Source organism: Phocoena phocoena, chromosome 3, assembly GCF_963924675.1.
Source record: "Phocoena phocoena chromosome 3, mPhoPho1.1, whole genome shotgun sequence".
NCBI classification, from domain to species: Eukaryota; Metazoa; Chordata; class Mammalia; order Artiodactyla; family Phocoenidae; genus Phocoena; species Phocoena phocoena.
The window spans coordinates 124546617-124559509 of record NC_089221.1 but is presented as its reverse complement, the minus strand read 5'-3'; the positions used below and the strand labels follow the sequence as shown (position 1 = coordinate 124559509).

The 12893-nt window shown below is 45.2% G+C and overlaps 1 protein-coding gene across 1 annotated transcript in view; it reads left to right on the top strand.

Annotated features, from left to right (window-relative positions):
- The window catches only part of DPYSL3 (dihydropyrimidinase like 3), a 111322-nt gene that overhangs the window by 29177 nt on the left and 69252 nt on the right, over positions 1-12893 (top strand). The window lies entirely within an intron of this gene.

Sequence of the window (12893 nt, the reverse complement as noted above, 5' to 3'; positions counted from 1 at the left end):
CCCCTTACCAGTTCGTGACAGCCTGGTAACAGAATTATGAGAAAGTGAGCTATGTGTATTAATAAAAGATGACATATTTTCCCATTGTATGTATAAGAGGACAAGGGAAGCAGCTGATGTTTACCGATCACCTACTATGCACCAGACACTGTATTTACTAGCCTCTGTTATGCACATTTAATCCAAACATTGCTCCACGATGGGAGTAGTATTATCGCCATTAATAGAAGAGGAAACAAACTCAAAAAGCTTAAGAAAATTTCCCGGTTTCATAAAACAAGTATTTGATGTAACCAAGTTAGCAAACCAGGTCTGTGCCCCAAGTTCATGTTTTTCTACTTTCGCAGATGAAAGGAATTAATTTAAATTAGACTTTTCTTCAGACTCTGGAATTAACTTAGGGTATTTAGGTCCTTGAAGCTTTTCTCTCCGCTTCATGCTAAAATTTAGCATGTCTAAGGTTGTTGGTGTTTAAAATATTCTTAATATTTTAAATTTCATATTTAAATTTCATATTTTAAATTTTGACAAAATTTGGATATCTGGGCTTCCCTGGTGGCGCAGTGGTTGGGAGTCCACCTGCTGATGCAGGGGACACAGGTTCGTGCCCCGGTCCGGGAAGATCCCACATGCCGCGGAGCGGCTGGGCCCGTGAGTCATGGCCGCTGAGCCTGGGCGCCGGAGCCTGTGCTCCGCAACGGGAGAGGCCACAGCAGTGAGAGGCCCGCGTACCGCAAAAAAAAAAAAAAAAAAAAAAAAAAAATTTGGATATCCTTCTGGGAGTTCAGAAAGAGGTTTTGTTCATCCTGGATTTCCAACTGTTTGGAGCTTGAATCAAAGTTAAAGTGCAAAAAAACAGAAGTGCTGGTGGGAAAGCCCAAGGCCAGAAGGGCTCAGGAAGATGTGAAGAGATAGATCCTAAAGATTCGAAGAAGGCAAAGCACCCACTGCCAGACTCAATTAAAAAACAAAACAGAAACAAAAAAAGAATTCCATGCCAAGAAGAAAATTGTGTGCAATAATATGACAGCGAAACCATTTCTCAAGTTTATTCACTCGTGGATTAGTCTCTGTGTTCTTCCTCTGTCTTCTTGTGGTGGTAGCAAAGACGGGACTCTAATGTCAGCAAATTTATTGAGAAAAACCACAAAGAGAAACTGTTTCTTTGCAGTGAGCCTCAAAGATTATACCTCCCATTCTTCAGGTTTATGGAGGGACTTGGCTGCAGGTTTCCCCTGGAAAGAAACAACAAGGGTTTGGAATTCCAGTCGGAAAACTTAGGTCTTCCTGATTTCTGGAGCGACACAGGGGCAGAATCCCAGTGAGCACTCGTATTGTTGTGAGACAGGAGATGCTTGGATAGGAACCCACTAATTGATTCTCAGGGCTTTAAGGGCCTGGCTTCATGCGTTGGCATGTTATAACTTATCTTATTGTCCTTTATTTTATTTAGTATAAAATAATAATAAACAGGAGCAGGAGAAACAAGGTCTGGTTCCCATATGATTAAAAAAACAAAACCAAACGGTCTTGGGTTGGGTTAGGAAGTTCTCTGAACTATGACAGATGACCTCAAAACTGGCTGAAAAACCCAAGAATGAAAAATGGCATGTTGCAATTTCCAGGAGGATGCTGGAGAGATGGGCTTCAGACACATTTCATTTTGCATTGTTATTAATGGCTTGGAAAGAGTCTGTAAACCTATTATGGCAATTATATCTTCAGATGAGGGTAAATAGGATGGTGTTAGAGACACTAGTGAGGAAGAGACATAGTACAGAGCAACCTAGAGAGATTAGAAATATGGACAGGAAATGAACAAATGAGATCAGCCTGGGAAAGTAGAAACATGCATCTGGAGAAATACATAATTTGAAAAACAGAGAGGTACATAAAGGAAGGGTCATACTTGGAAAGCAACAATGGTAAATGGGCTTTTGAGCGGATATCAATTTTGGATATGTTTGAGACATGATGGAAAAGTAATATGAAGGCCTGGTGTTCAGATAGCCTTTTGGAGAGCATTTTTTTCAAACAAGGGCATTTCTATTATCTCAGTTGATTATCAGCCCAGAGGTTGGAAGCAAATAATTGATTCTCCATTAAAGAGATGAGGAGAGGTTAAGTGAGTTGCTTAAAGTCAAGCAATTTGTTCATAAAATAGACTTGGTTAAAACGTGGATCTCTTGACTCCTTATTTTTTTTTCTCTTTTCACGACAACACCTTGTCATCACGTCTTGGATCTCAGAATAGTAACTGTTTCTGGCTCAGGATTGACCCATCTCTTTCTGATATTGTGCCCAATTTTCTTTCACCTGAGACTGAGCTTAGTGCGACTGAAGCTCTGAACAGGGGATAAACCCCACCCTGCCCCACAGTCCTGTATTTCCAGGATGAAGTGAGGCAGTAGGTAATGGATGGTGGATCTCTGGATTAGGAGTCAGAACCCTACAATAATGGTGTTACTAACTTAAGGGGTCCGGGTGGGCAAACCATATGCCTTCTCTAGTCTTGTGTGTTTTACCTGTAGGACTGAGTGGGTAGATTGCTTATGGTCTCATGGAATTGATCTCTTTGACGATCTGAAAAAAGAATGAAGCTAGTGCAAATAGACAATCAAAGACAGAGACCAAGAAGCCCGAGAGGTGGTGGGGGGAGAGGGAGAGACCTCGACGCAGATGCGTGTGACATCCGGACTGTGAACACTTATTAGCATGTGGCAAGCAGGCAAATTTACGTTTTCAAGGATCGCCATTGCAAAACTTATCTCAGGCTCTTCTCTTGTGCCCTTGTTAGTTCCTATCTTAAAGCTGACTCATCATTTTTTTCTTTTCCTTGGTAATGAAGTGTGAGTTTCGGTGCACCCTCCTCTGCCCCTTTTGTGTGGACTGCAAGTAGGAATCACTAGATGTCTTCTGAGTTCTGCCAAGCTCATTATGGCCTCTGCATCCACATGGGTAGGCTCCTTGCAGCCATGTTTATGTCATGATTCCCCCATTCCGTCTCCATAGGTGATTAGGTTGTAGGGTAACACCTGGCTCAAGCAGAGCCCGTTCCTTCCAGTTGGGAATTAGAACCAAGAGATACTCCTTTTATTCTCTCAGTGTGATTAGAACAAAGAAATATGGAGTAACTGAATGTTTAGAGAAAGGATGTAGCTAATGTTAACAGTGAACGTCCGTGAGGCCTTAGAGGGGAAAAGAGATGGTGGCTGACAGATCCTGATTCCAGCCTGGCTGGATACCTACAGTTGAATCTTTTTAATGCAGTCCCCTCCACCCCCATTTTAAAAAATTGTTTTATTGAGATTAACTTTTTAACAAGATGTTTTCACTGAGTCAACTGAATTGATATCCTGTTCACATGCAAATGAGCCCATCCTAAACTTTTTCCACCTCAGCCAACCCATTAGTCCTCCGGGATTCTGCTCCAAGGTGGGTTTACGTTTGGTATGAGGTTGTTTGTGTATGTATGTGTGTGTGTATGCATGCGTGCATGTATGTATATATGCACATTGGTACGTATTCATCCAAGGCCATCATTTCACACACATCTCATAAGTGCCTTTATCTATGTGCTAGGGCACTGTGCTGGCACTGGGATACAATAATGAATAAACAGAGCCATACCCTCAAGGAGCCCGAGGAAGATGGCCAACAAAACAGATAATTATAACATACGCTATAAGCGCGGTGCTGGAAGTTGGCAGAGACTCAGGGAATCACCAGGGGTCACTGGATGGGTGTCAGGGAAAGCTTTCTGGAGAAGGTAGTGCCTGAGTTGAGTCATAAAGGATTGTTTGGAGATTCCCAAGTTAAGAAGGGGGGATGATCGCTTCAGCGGAAGGTATGACATGGGCAAGCACTTGGAGGCAACAACATGATGTGAAAGAAATGCCTGGTTCCTAGGGTTATTGGAACATAAAGTACAGTAAGGAGTTAAGAGAGATGAAGCCACAGAGATGAGGAGAGGCCTAGTATGGGAAGTTTTGTTCATCATATTAAGAATCTTAGACTTTAACTTGAGAGGACTGGGGAATGATTGGAGACTCCCATACAGATAAATGACATTTAAGATGAGAGCAGAATGATAAGAAGGACCCAAACTGGTGGAGGTTGATCCAAGCAGGGGAAGCGGACAGTACAAAAGCACCAAGGACTAAGGCTCAGGTTTCTGGTTAAAGACCAGGTGAAACGAGGTATCACCCACTGAGGTGCAAAGCATTGGAGAAAGTACAGAAGGTTCTGGAACCTATCTGAGACATGTTGAGTGTTCCGGTTTCCCTAGGAATCGGATCATAAGACAAGATTAACATGCAGAAGGTTTTCTATGGGATGCTCTTGAGATCAACACCAGTGGATGGGAAGGAAGGGGAAGGGGAAAAGGAAGCAGAATTGAGTAGAAGGAAAGTGTAGCCTCAACAGAAATCACAGCTTGGCCCTACCAGGAGGTCTGGAGAGAGGACGAACCTTCAGGTCTGACCTGAGTCATTTGTGTCATTGGATGTGCGCCACCCCCCAAGGCAATGTCATCTGGGGCAAAGTGGACCTCCTTAGCTGAAGCAACATTGCAAAGGTGGCTGACAGATGAGAGCCTCTGCTGGTGGCACTTATGTAGCTGGGATCATAAGCCCTTTCCTCCCGAAGGGGGATCTGGGTGGTGCACCACAGAGCCCACCACAGTGGGGTAGAGGTGCCTGTGGCTTCAGGTGGAGACACCCCTTGTGCTACTGGATGTATGAGCTTGACACCGAGAGAGTAGGTCTGGCTAGGCATGAGGGCTGGGAGGTGGTGTCGCATCAGTGATGAGAATGCTTGATCTTTTTGGGCACATGCACGCTTTGGAGAATCTGAAGAAAACTAGAGACTCGCCCTCCCCAGGAAAAAATGTGCCAAAATACATACCTACAGAATTTGCTCGGATTTCTTTGGACTGGGTGTGCTCAATAACACTCTGTACCCTGGGCCACATCATGCAGTAGTTTAATTAATCAGGTCAATCCATCCAGTTTCTTGAAGCATTCACAGAATATCAGGTACTGTCCATTATTCCACCTAATCCTCACACCATATAAGTTAACCATGTTAGCCCATTTTACAGAGGAGGAAACTGAGTTTAAATGAACTAGTCCAGGGGCATCATTGTTAGCAGGCACCACATGGCTTAGAATTGCTGTCTGTGTGACTAGCAGAGTTGGATTCCATTTCTGAGCTCCATAGTGGGCTCTCTGTTTGCCCACTTGGGCATTATCAGGGTAACAGTGGATTCTTGCCAAGTGGGGAGGAAAGCCAGTGGCCCCGGGGATCAGTCAACAAGGTTTATGGACACCATCCTCCAGCAGCCATCAGGGTACAGAGACCTGCGTTGCTAGGGAAGGAGAATCTACTGCTGGCATCAGGCAGACGGCTCCAGGGTGCAGGGGAGGGGGGCGCAGGCCAGGCTCCCAGGGTGACGTTAGCTTGAGGGGGGCCCAGTGGTCATAGGAGTTTTGGCAGGGGAGGAGGACCAGCCAGTCCCTCACTCTGTCCCTGGTGGGCAGGTGGCTGCCTCAGATATTTTTCTCTTGTATGGATGTTGTCATGGAAAATAGCCTATCTTATGTTCTCAAGTTCATGGGCTAGTTACTTTCTATTTTACTTGAAAAAAAATGTCATATGAGTGTCATTCATACTTTCCTTACTTCTAAGAACCTTTACCATCTTTTTTCTTTTTTTTTTTTTTGCGGTACGCGGGCCTCTCACTGTTGTGGCCTCTCCCGTTGCGGAGCACAGGCTCCGGACGCGTAGGCTCAGCGGCCATGGCTCACGGGCCCAGGCGCTCCGTGGCATGTGGGATCTTCCCAGACCGGGGCACGAACCCGTGTCCCCTGCATCAGCAGGCGGGCTGTCAGTCACTGCGCCACCAGGGTACCATCTTTTTATACTAGTTAATGAGAAGTCAGTTAACAAGACCATAGTAAATCTGTCATCACAAAGTGAATGAGTCAAATCAACCTTGTGTGGCCAACATAGTTTCTACCTTTATCTGAGTAGGATCTCTTACAACAAAGTTTGTGATAAAGTAGTTTCCCATGAGAACCTTTCATAGTCCCAAGGTTTTAAGTGAGGAGACCTTGCATTAAAACATTACAGAAGCTTTAGGGATTTAGAGAGAAACTCAACTTTATGCTGACCAAGTAGAGACTAAATACAGATTCGCCTTAAATTGTTTAGTAAATGTGTAAATATTCAGTAACCGTTTCCCTTAAAGCTACCCCTACAAGTGATTTCCAGGGCTCCTGCTTAGAAAAAAGAGAGTGGCCCCAATCTTAACTTTAATTAAAGCTGAGTCAAAGACATGTGGCTGTTTATAATAACTGTCTTCCACAGTGGCATTAGCTTACAACAGAACCGTTATTCTACTAGCCACCATCTTGTTATATATTACTTTCTCTCTTGCTATGGAGAATCCCCAGGAAATGTATAAACTAGGCAGGTGTCAATAATAGAATGTGTTCATCTCTCTTGTCAGCAATACTTTGGGGTTTTTGGAGGTCATTGGAAATTATTTGTGGCTATGAAGTCATGAAAACAGGACTTGGTTACTTTTAAAAGTATGTACTAATTATACATACCTTTTTGGAAGATGCTCAGTATATTGTACTGTAAATTCAGACAGTTCTTATCCACTTTGGTATGATTACAGCAGGGAAGCAAGAGTAGAATTTGACTGGGGTCTAGTTTGGTCAGGGCTTCTCCATTTTTTACCCACTCACTGTCACAGGGACTCCAAAACCTGTTCTTTTAGTCACTCTATGCCATAAAGATACACACCAGCAACTCCTTTTAAATGAATCCGCTCATCTGTTTGTTTTATCAGACCTGTTCTTTCATGTTCAAAAGAACATGTATGTGTCAGCATATCCACTCAGCTCTTCTACTGACCCATTTTACAGATGAGGCAAGCTTAGAAGTTTTTCAGGCTAATTCCAAAGTCAGCTAATTTGAAATGAATTTAGAAAACCTAAATTTTTCTCTATTTCAGTCTCTGGTTCCTGCCTCTTATGTTCACTGTCTCCAATAAAAAAATGAGTATCTGGACCTTCAGAAGTGACCAAGCACTCTGCCTGGGGCCAGGTCAGCATTTGTCTTGAGGTCAGAAATCCAGGGTTTCACTTGGGATTCAGTGCACACAGGTGACCCATCCAACTAAGAAGCGCTTATCCGTTGACATACCAGTGATGTGTAGGAGGAGCCTGTTTTCCACTCCACTGTTCCTTTGGGAATTTGCTCAGAAAAACCTGTGACTAGACCCTCAGGCATATGTCTCTGCCATTCCTATTTGTCTGAAAAGATAGGGAGCCAGAGGCTGATGAGGCCCTATGGCCCTGGAGCCTTTGCTACAGCTGACTACAGGAAACCGGAAGGGAAAAAAAAAAGACATGCAGCCAAAGTCCCTTCCTGGAGGCGGATGGGAAACCTGGGAAATATAAACTGGGGTTGCAGCCTTGCACTTGGGGGTTGGCTTGCTATTTTGAGCCTCCATCCAAGAGTGAGTCTCACATCCCTCATCTGGGGGTGAGCTGTTGTGCTGGGCCCGGAGAGATCTGAATCCAATCACATGTGTTTCCATTCAGCCCAAAGGTGAAACTGATTGCATGTGACCATAGATCCAGCGGCTCCAGCCCATGCTGTCAAACAGGCTTTTAGCAGAGGGTTGGGCAGTTCCAGGATTCAATCTTGTGGTTTAGGGCCCAATGCGGGTGGAGTGAGGGTGGGCTAGGGAGGAGGTTGCTCCCCAGAGATAACTCACTGCTGTCTCAGTTCTGAACGGGCACCAAAGTCTGCTTCGGGAAAGAGCAGCCCTCACCTTTGAGACACAGAGTTCCTATTCCATAATGCCTAAATAACTCAGTCTCCAATGGTCGGATATCAGAAATTCAGGTGACTCTAAGCCAGGCAGGTGGCATAAAAACATGGAAGCCAACCCTACGTGAAGGAAGAGGAAGCAGCAGACATTATAGCTAATTGGGGAATACATGTTTGTTCCAAAGGGCAGCCAGTGTTCAGCTGTAGCTGACGGGCGACACTGTGTATCTACGAGCCCAGAATTGCCAAGTTTTCCGATTTTTAAAGAAATCTAAATTTGAATATGAAATTTATACATTTAAAAATATTGGCTAAATTGGGCTTCCCTGGTGGCACAGTGGTTGAGAGTCCGCCAGCCAGTGCAGGGGACACGGGTTCGTGCCCCGGTCCGGGAAGATCCCACATGCCGCGGAGCGGCTGGGCCCGTGAGCCATGGCCGCTGAGCCTGCCTGTCCGGAGCCTGTGCTCCGCAATGGGAGAGGCCACAACAGTGAGAGGCCCGCGTACCGCAAAAAGAGAAAAAAAAAACATTGGCTAAATAAAAAATGTCACTCCACATAAATATTCATTTAATACCAGCCTCACTGTTGCAGGTTGGGTTTCCTGGGAAGCAAAATTCTGAGAAGAATAAGATGTAGGAAGTGTATTAGGGGGTGTGCTTAGGCTCAACATCTGTGGAAGGGAAGGGAAAGGAAGCATTGGGCAGAGAGAGAAGTTGAGCTGTGATGTGGTCTTAACAAAGGCTTCAGTTGACCTTATAGGTCTGACACTGGGATAATCCATTAGAGTTGTTGCCCTTTTGTACCTAGGAGGCCAGGCCTCTATATGCTCACATTAGCAATTACTGGATCAGGCTGCCTTTGCGGGAGTGGGTACCTTAGACAAGGGCAGTTTCCAGGAAGGGGCTGAGAGCACCTGAGGGGCTGAGTCCCTCAGCTCTGAACTGGGCGCTGGGTGGAGATTCTTGTGTCTATGCAGACGCCTCCTTGCTCTGCTCAGATTGACCTCCTTGTGTAATTTCTGGGAGCAAAAACTCCAGGATCTGTGTGTGCCTCTTCTCTTGGGGGTCTCAGGGCCTCTTTACCACAGCTGCTCTTAGGGCCACGGTAGTACTCATTAATGTCCTCTCCTAACCATTCTAGATTCCCTTCACTCTCAGCGAGCTCCTCTGCTGGTCCAGGTGGTGTACTTGGTGTTGGAACATGGACCTGCGTCTCTGAGGGGTAAGAGACCCCGGTCACCATGTCCATCTCAGGTTACAGCTGGTGTACTTGTTCATTTACCATCAAGATCAGGCAGGGCTGTACCTGAAAGAAACCCTGTGGATCATAAGAGTGTCCGACATACCCCTCCCTGCCCCCATTGTACAATAGTAGCCCTATCTCCTCCTCCTCTTCACGGTCCTACCCAGAAGGATGCCAACTCTCCTTCTTGCCTGTTTAGTCCCTGAGCACAAAGAGCCCAAGGTGCCCTACAACAGCTGTAATTTGTAGTTCAGCAGAGTTCTTGCTGCGCCCCCTGGTAGAAGCACTTGCCCTTTGGGGAAAAGACACTAAACAATCCAGAGTTGCAGGGATGGGAAACACATATTTCCCAACTGGGTCCCTGGCAGTGAAGGTAAAAGGGGTCACTCCTGCTTCTTCCCCTTGTTTCTGGGATCCATGTGTTCTTCCTTTGGAAACACAGCACCCTATAAAGGGCACAGATTTACAACGCACAGTGCATCCTGGAGGGTGGTGCCTTATCCTTGCAGGGAGTCGTCTCTGGAATGGTGCTTTAGTTGTGCCTTCAGTAGGCCATTCCTACTCGCTCAGGTTGGCAAGTTCAGAGTGATGTGGTATTTGATATAGCTAGTGGATCGCGCAGTCACGTGGCCTTTCTTGCATCTCATTTGCTGTTAAACAAGCCCCTTGGTCTGATGTGTGCTGCTATGTGGATCCCATGCCAGTGCCTCAAACACTCCTTAAGCCCTCACATAGGGTTGACTGAGGCCACAACAACAGGAGATGCAAATCCATATCTAGAATATGTGTTTGTTTCTGTAAAAGTGAATCACTGTGCTTTCCAGTGTGAAAGGGGTCTAAGGTCGTCTACACAAGGGGCTGTGTGTATCTTTGAGGCATGGTCCCACCTTGGGGAGGAAGTGTTGCTCTGTGTTGCTGGCAGGATGGATGTTTGACAGCACCAGTAGCTGGTGACTGGGTATTGGTTCCCTGCATGGCCTCTATCCCTGTCACCATGTCTTGTCTACACCATCCATGGGCTCACTGAACCAGTACTGGGGTGACTGATGATGGAGGGTGGCCGATGTCATCTGACTGAGTCATTTTGTCTGCCGCATCGTTTAGTGCCTCTTCCGTGATGGATGCTCTCTGGAGGGCGTTAAAATACAATACATATATCTTCACTCTTTATGCCCACTCCCCTGGTTTACCACGTGCTGCTAGCTAAGGCCACCTTTTCCTTGATCTTTAATCCTTCTTCTTACCTCCTAAGAATACTTCAACACTCTTGAGCTACTTTTCTTCCTCAACATTATGTAAAATCTTGAGTCACTGTTCTTTCCAAAGTGGATGACTAGCTGTACTGTCTGAAACTGGACATTTGGGAAGAGAGCTCTTCACTACTGTCTTTCAACACCACCCCTGGGTGGGACTGTCAAGTGGCCATGGTCTGTTTTCAGTGTGATCTAGATGCCGAGCCATCGCATCTAGAAGTCAGGCTCAGGTGTTTTCCTCCTCCACCAGCTGATCCTCAGGGCCATAGGTGTGTGCTAGCAGGAAGGTACCGGAGCAGCAGCAGTGGATGACATGGGAGACAGGGCCACGCCCTTCTCAGGATCAGTTGCTGCTGGGCCAACTTGGTCTTGTGACGTGGTGGGTCTGATAGAACCCAGCTCATAATGGACATTTCTGGCCACTTCGTGACCCCGGTCAAGCCTTCCATCTGTACCAGGGCCCAATAGCACTCAAGGACCTATTTTTCAAATAGTGCATAATTTTCTTACTCCAGAGCCCTAAGAGTGTAAATTGTGATACTTCTGTTGGGACTGCATAACCTTCACGTGGTGGCTTTTCCCACCACAAATACCTCCAGTGCTGTAGAGTTTATTGGGTCTTATGGCTGAAGTGGCAGGGCTGTTTGCACTTGCATCCTGGATCTGCTGCAGAGCCCTTTCCTGCCCCAGGCGTGGCTCAGAATGGACAGCCTTTGATGTAAATGTGCTGTAAAAGTATTTCCAGGACTAAGTTGTCTTTAAAACCTGAAGAGGCCTCCCAGGCTTTGTGCGGAGGAGGCCAGGCGCCTGCAGAATCATTCTCTACTGAGGAAATGAATGAGAACGTCCATCCAGGAAGAAGTAGGATTGCATACCTTGCTTATGCCGATATAAGTTTGATTTTGGAATAAGCCCATGGGAGTACTTTCCTGTGGCTATCGTATTTTCTTTTTCTTTTTTTGGCTTATATGTTTCTAGGGTAGGATTGTTTGTCAGGTTATTTCTGTGTATTTAATATGTAAACATCTAATAATAGCAGGTGAATCACCACTTTGATTTTCATTCTGTGACACTGGAAGTATACGACTAGGATTTCCTTTGTTTGAAATGTAGGTAAAATTAATGGATCCAAATGACTTAATGGGAAGTTCTGAGATGAAATGTTTATTCACATTAGAATAGCCTATATATTTCACAAAAGCCTGGTATATGTCTTTTGCCCCTTCAAAACTCTTCCGTATTTGTTTTGGGACTATGTTTTTCTTCATCCTTCAAATCAGGACCGGGGGAAACGTTTACCCGTATCAACAGAGCAAAGTATAAATTTGTTTTTAAAAAGTAGAAAGTGTTTTTAATAGTCAAAACTGTGTGAATTACTAAGCACTTATTTTAGATATTTTTGAGGTTAAAAGGAAGACAGAATATTCTTGACTTTCCCCTCTGTTCACTTAATTTCCCCCCATTGATTCTCCTCTATTCCAAGCTTTATAAAAGAGCTGGAGACTACCAAGATAAATAAGACACAAACGAGTGTCTTATTTCCTGGACACAAATGAGTTCAGCAAATAATAATCAGAACACTAAAGATAATGGTAGGAATAGCTGCTGTCTAATAGGTGCTGTCTTGTGCTAAGAGCTTTACGTGAATAATCTTATTTAATCTTCGATATGTTCACTGTCCTTTACCCCCATATACACTTGTGCCCTCCCTTCCCTCTTAACCAGCTTAGATCCCACGGTTTATCCTCAATTCCCTTGAGTTTCTTTCTCCCTTCTCAGCACTCATCTAGCAAAACCCTTGTGAAAGTCCACACGCTGCCTACTCCATGCCTGCATGTATACAGCTGTACATGACTGGAGGCATAGCCACACCATGCTTGCGGGTCTCTCTTTAAATTTATGGCCGCTCCCTGAGGGGAATCCTTAGTGCTGCCAGGGAATCCCACGGTATTTCCCTAGCCCCTTGAATCTCCTAAAAACTGATTTTATACCAGCTCCTTTCCCCTCTTAACGTTCAGAACCTTCTCTCCCAGACTGTCTTAGCTGATGGCAGAGAAAACAGACGCAGTCAGAAGAGAGCTGCCGTAAACTCCCACCGTGAACTTGACCTAGCTGCCTGTCTCTGTGCTGTATACTCTTCCCCTTAGTTACTCGAGGAGGAACAGTCCTTGCTCCTGGCTAAGGGGAAGCCCTCCATTTGAACACTAGATGTCACCTGTGTTGTCTATTCAAGAACCCCGACAGCAGTTGTTCCATTTCTCTCCTGCATCGTGAAGTTTCCTCTTCTTTCTGAATCAGCCCCGTTGGCATAAGCCGTGCTATTTCCCTCATATTAGATTCTACTTTCTCTGCTAGTTACTGCTCCATATCCTTGTCCCCGTTTACAAAAAAAAAAACCCTTGAAAGAGTTGCCTGTATTAGGTGTTTCCAGTTTCCACTTTGATTTTCTTTTGGAAACGCTCCAATCAGATTTCAGCTCCACAACTTCATTAAGACTCCTCTGGCACACATACCCACATGGTAGGTATGCAGTAAATCTGACCAGAAT